Raw genomic sequence first — 6,055 nt, 5'->3', positions numbered from 1 at the left:
CCTATTCCTAGAATAGGCTACGCTTTTTTGCATGATGCCCTTTTATAAGAGAAAAGGAAACACTATTGAGGCATCACTTCAAAAGCGTCTCCTTAGATATTTTAAATATCACTTATAAAGCGTAGCCAAATCTGAAAAGCTATGGATACATTTTTTAGATCAAAGGGAGCGCTTTTAAAAAGTAACCCATTTGTTAAATTTTGGGTGCGCTTCAGAAGTGTCTTCTAATATTAAAATACCAAATAAACACTTGAGTGAAATTTTGTTTGCCCTGTATCACCTTCACTCCCTCACTCACGCAATACACACCCTCCTCCTCACTCAACACACACGAAGAAATCAGAAAGCTAAGGGGGAGAACGGGAAGAAGAAGAGAGGAGAGGGAAGGAAGAACGACGGCGGCTAACTGGCTAGGGATCTGCCGTCGTCGTCGTCGAATGCCAGTGAGAGAGAGAGAGAGCTCGAGGAAGAGAAAACGCAATGGAGGAGTGAAGAAAGGAGTGCTCCGTCGCCGCTGAAGCTCCACCGCCGCTGCTAGGGCTTGTTGCCGTCGCCGTTCTGCCACCGCCAGGCTGATGTACCACCGCCGAGGATCTCGAATGGGATGTCTCACCGCCGTTGTGCTCTGTCGCCGCGCTACCATCGACTGGAGCTCATCGCTGAGTTGCTGTACCGTCTCCAAGCCGTTACGTAGCCGCTCATCTCTTCTTCACCGTCGCCGCTCATCACCATGGTCGTATCCTCTGTCACCAGGTAAGCATTCTCTGTTCTGTATCCTCTCTTTCTCTGATTTAGGCAATTAGGGTTCTTAATCCTCATTGTCAAGAACAAAACACACGGCTCAAGTTGATGCAGCTGGGCTCAATATTCCTTTTGAAGAAGGCCCCAGTGTTAGGTTAGCCACTCAGGTCCAATTTCTGTGGGGAAGGCTTTTTAATTTCATTGCCTGCTTCATAATATTTTCAGCCCTCAGTTATAATCTTTCTTTTATTCTCTTTTACGTACATCTGTTTTGATTAATTAGTTGACACTTGAAGTCCATTTTACTGTGCAGGTAATGGAAGATCTCTGTGAGCGCTATTTTGACCCTAATTATTTGAACTTCTTTCACATGATAAGGTAAGGTGAGATGTTTAACGGCACTTTTATATGCTCTGCTGATCACCCTGTACCACCATAGTAAAATTGCCAATTGAAGAAAATTTGTTCTATACTCTGCAATTAGGGTTAAATTTAATTAGGATTCTATATCACAATTTCATATTTAATTAGGGTTTTTCTATGTCTGGTTCAATTTCTGCCGTGCAGTCTCTGTTAGAAGCTTTTCTGTGCAGAATCGCATTTGATCATTGCTTGTTATTATTAGTGTTGAATTCTAATTTTGTTCTTTATTCAATTTGTGATGAATTGACTTTGGTTTTGTGAGAAGGTGTACTGTGGTTTAGGGTTCTGATTTTATGATTTTTAATTTGGGGGTTTTAGCTTCTGAATGCATATTGTTTCTAATTTTTAGGGTTATAGGTTTTAGCTTCTGAATACGTATTATCTTATGAATCTACTCTGAATTCTGTTTGAGTGAACATTTTTATTTTACTGTATGAATAGTACATGATAGGAGTTAAAGTTATTTTGCTGTGGTATTGTCTTTCTAATTCTTTGAGTTTATGTTGCTTGCTTCATTAGAATTTGCTTTCTGATTTTGCATCTTGCTTGTTAAGTTCGTTTTAGCTTCATAGTTGTATAAGTAATCATTGTTTCATACTAGCATATAAACCTTGTACTCAATTATTTCACATCTTCAATGATTCCAAGTCTCATCTATTCTCTTAATTCTAATATATTTCTGTCTTCATGCTATAAATACTCATTTTGTTAGTAATGCTTCTCACTTGAGTTGATGCTTCACTATTTTTTTAAATTCTCTGCTCTTCTAGCATCCCTTATCTCATTTGTTGAGGTAGCAGTAGGTGTAGAATTTTGACTTGTATTATGAGATGATATAGTAGTAAAATTAGGAAAAGTTAAAACAGTTGAGGAAATTGATTGTAAGTTGGAGATGGAGAATCTGCTTTGAATAATTCATGATAAGGAAATTTAGTTTCATCAAACAAAACATGCCTTGAAATCAAAATTATGTGGTAATTGATAAGGTGACATGTGATTAACAACTTTGGAAGATAATCTGTTTACAGTTTTTAAAAAATTGTAATCTGGTTTTTGTTTATGTAGTAATTGGGACAAGGTTTGAAGGCTTATGCTTATATCTTGAGCGCTATCCATTTCTATAAACACAGCCTGCAGATTCCCATAGATTTCTGATTTGCTGTCTTTCTGCTTTATGCTTTCTTCGGCACTTTTAATCATCTTTCTTCTTATCAACTACAATTAAAAATTATAATATCAAATCTCAGATTCATTAATAAGACTTGCTGCTACCGATTCCAAACTTTGGGTCCTTCTTAATTAGTAATAATAGGAGTATTTATAATATCAAATCTCAGATTCATCTTGCTTGCATTTGCATAGTCTTGGTGCTTCTGAAAATGAGGTATTCGGATGCTCTTTTGCTTCAAGAATCATCATCATTTCAAACTCCAATTGTGAAGTGAAATCTTGTCTCTTTTTCTTTCCCATACATTTTATATTGTTCTGTAACCACCTGAGACTAAAACAAGAAATAATAAAGTACAATATCATTGCTTCACGCTTTTTGTTTTTCTTATGTTTGGATATATAGCCTTGATAGGAGCTACATGTGTTTGTGAGAAACTGAACGGAATATAAAGTTTTTCTTCCTCATTGATTTGATTTTCTTTTTTTTTATCCCTCCTTTGTATACTATATAGTATATACCATGAGTTGCCTATATTTTACTTGTCCCTTTTACATGGAAACATTGCATTACAAGTAGCACCATGAACGTGTACTTTTATTTGTTATGTTGTGCTTAACGGTAATGTTTTACTTTTTACTCTCAATTTTAAAATGATTCCATTCACCTGCACAAAGCTCATGTGTATACCGTGTTTAATGGATCGCTAACTTTTAGCTGAAAAAAGTGTCACTGTCACATGCTCATTCTTGAAATGCGTGTAAGTGTAACTAGATCTTCCTTCAAGGGAGTTTTTGCACTTGCCTCTGCTTCAAATCGAACAAAATATTTACCTTGAGAACCCATTTCTGCTATTTCCTATAAAGAAATCCATAGTTTTGTTTGATTTATTAGCACTCAACCATTCCACTTTTTTTAATGTTTATAGTTTATGACTTCAAATCAATATACCATATTGCAGATATAGAAAAACTTTAAGGGACGATGAACAAAGATTTTAACAGGGTCGCTATTCTATAGCATCTGCAGTTCTGCTCTTAAAGGTGAGTGATTTAAGAGTCAAATTTTATTACTTCATTTTCTGTTTCAACTGGAACTGATGTCACCGACTGATTCTTTTTCTTTTTCTTGATATATATGTTTGTTTTTTTTAATTGTGTTAGAGGTGGATGCTTGATCCTTTACACTTGTGAGTTGCGTTACTCATTAGTGAAAGTAGCTTTTTGATGTTTCTCGATTAATTTGCATTCTAATATGGTATCAAAGCAAGTGTTGCTATTTTTAATTGAAGGAAGGTGCTGCTGGTGCTCATAAGATTGGGAAGAATCACCAAGGAAGAAATTAAAGAGGTTTATATGAATTTTCTTTTTAAATTCATCAACAGAAAAATTAGAATGAAGATAGTGAAGTAGTTTGTATTGGCAATCTTTTTTCCTTTCCTAGCTTTGCATTTTGTTCCCATGAGAGTAGGAGTTTCCTTGAAGAATATTTGGAGTGTTTCATGAATTAGAAGTGGCAAATTTGCTTCCCAAGGAACATATTTGTTTCTCAAAGATTCCCTTGCTGAATAAATGTGTCACCATTTAAATAAAGTTAGTAGTACAAACAAAATGAGGGTATATATGTTGTTGTTCTTGCAGGTGATAGCCGTAGCAGTAGCAATTGGTGTTGAAATACATGCAATTTTTCATCTTTTTTGTGACTTCCTTCGCCTCCTTCGTGCAAGCCCTCAAAAGTACAATCCACACCTTGGTTCAGGAGAAATAGGATTAAGCTTCCTAAACCACTCAACAGTCTAACTGGCTTCAATGCATTTTGGTACTCACATCATCTCTTTGTCATTGTCTATGCCTCGTTGATTGTTCATGGAATCAAACTTTTCTTTACCAAAGAGTGGTATGAGAAAACGGTTAGTAACTTCAATTCCTTTTCCTGGCACTAACACTTTCCTGAGGTTAAAGTTAAATTATATACAACACTATTTTTTTAATGTTTGCATTGACTTTGTTAGTGTTGTGTTTATAAAAGAAATTAATACCACAGCTTATAATCTATAGAAATATTAAGTATTATATAACTTTAAATTGCACTAGAAATTCACTAGAAGCCATCGCAATTTACCCTTTTCCTATTTAGAATAAATGATCATTTTTAATCATAAAAGATCTAAGTGCTGACAATTTTATGCAGTGTGGACAAACCTTACCTGAATTACTTTGAAAGTTGTTTTATTTACTGCTCTTACTCTGATGGAAAGTAACTTTGAAATTCTGCTTCTTTAAACCTTACCTGAATTGCTTTGAAAGTTGTTTTATTTACTGCTCTTACTCTGATGGAAAGTAACTTTGAAATTCTGCTTCTTTATGTTGTGACGTCAATGTCAATAAGTTGCCACTGGTCATGTCTAGTTTGTATCAATCAGATGCATCTTGATCTGGTTTTCTGCAATTATCGCCTAAATTTTAATTAATTAGATTGATTCATTCTATTTGAATGTTCTCATGGATGATAGTATCCTTAAATCATCCTTTTACTAGTTGGAGTTGTTGATAAATGTTGGTTTCAATGTAACCTTAGTGGCTCATGAAATGACAAGGAAAGAGATTAACTAATTTATTCAGATTTAAGGATGGCACTTGTTTATTACTTGTCAGTTAATGATAAAAAGGTCAATGTACTGTAGAGAAAGCACTACTTATAGATGCTATTATAATGCATATCATTTTGTTGGCATAATGGTTCATACTAAAGTGACTTTGAGGATTATTTTCCTCTAATATGTTTCTTATTGCTCATGACATGGAGTATGATGAATCAGGAATGCACTATAAGTTCTGGCGTGGATTGTTCTTTGGTTCCTTTTATTGTGATTTATGGACTTTTCATGTATGATCATGTTATCACTTCATATTTTGATGGGTTTCTTATTGTGCAGGGGTCTGATTTAGATAGTTTATTAGAGTAGAATAATGTAACATCTTCAGCCAAAATAATTGTTGGCTCAACACCTCTGAAGCAGAATCAGAAGCATGAAGGTAGTGCAAGGATTATTAGAAGCACACTCTCAAACAAGGAAATGCGCAAAAGTCAGTCAGCCAGGCCTCAATCGGAGCAGGCCATACCAACATCTGATCTACAAAAAGAAAGACAACCACTTCGCCCTGTACATGTGCAATTGATTTTGAAGAAATTTATTTTTAGAGAAATAAGTTTTATTTTTAGAGAAATAATGTGTATTATTCCCAAATAGAAGATCTTATGGCTGCTAATTTATTATGGCAACCGAAATTTTGTTTTAGGATAATTTTTATTATTTAAAGAATATTAGATTGTATTATTATGTATTATTTTTATTTTATAATATTTTACTAATTTAATTAAAATGATAGGATTATATATATAATTATATTATTAAATATTAGGTTTTAGAAAAAAATTATATATATACAAAAAAAAAACAATGAGGGACCTAATGCTACACTTATATACAGTAGCTATAGTATACAAATAAAAAAAGAGGGACCTAAGGCTACGCTTATAAAAAGTAGCTATGGTATACAATGTGGCTACGCTTTACAAGTGATGCAGTAGCGTTGAAAAGCGTAGCCTATTCTGGAAAAATGAAAGCTGAAAAGCGTAGCCTTTGGTCTTGGACAGCATCACTTGAAAAGCGTAGCCTATTCCCAAACGCCAAAAGCGTAGCCTTTGGTGCAGAAAAGCGTA

The 6,055-nt window shown here is 34.4% G+C and overlaps 1 long non-coding RNA gene across 2 annotated transcripts; it reads left to right on the top strand.

The window, feature by feature from the left end:
- Positions 1–230: 230 nt before the first annotated feature.
- On the top strand, positions 231–5,646 carry LOC112722291 (uncharacterized). 2 transcript variants are annotated; one of them, XR_003812321.2, is made up of 5 exons: positions 231–753; positions 1,055–1,119; positions 3,294–3,375; positions 4,225–4,241; positions 5,268–5,646. It is a non-coding gene; the product is annotated as an uncharacterized lncRNA (long non-coding RNA). The 2 variants fall into 2 exon arrangements; XR_003162587.3 differs by lacking the exons at positions 4,225–4,241; positions 5,268–5,646 and adding an exon at positions 3,973–4,049.
- The last annotated feature ends 409 nt before the right edge of the window (positions 5,647–6,055 follow it).

The sequence above is a fragment of the Arachis hypogaea genome, chromosome 11 (genome assembly GCF_003086295.3).
Source record: "Arachis hypogaea cultivar Tifrunner chromosome 11, arahy.Tifrunner.gnm2.J5K5, whole genome shotgun sequence".
Taxonomy (NCBI): Eukaryota; Viridiplantae; Streptophyta; class Magnoliopsida; order Fabales; family Fabaceae; genus Arachis; species Arachis hypogaea.
This window is presented reverse-complemented; position numbering and strand designations above follow the sequence as displayed.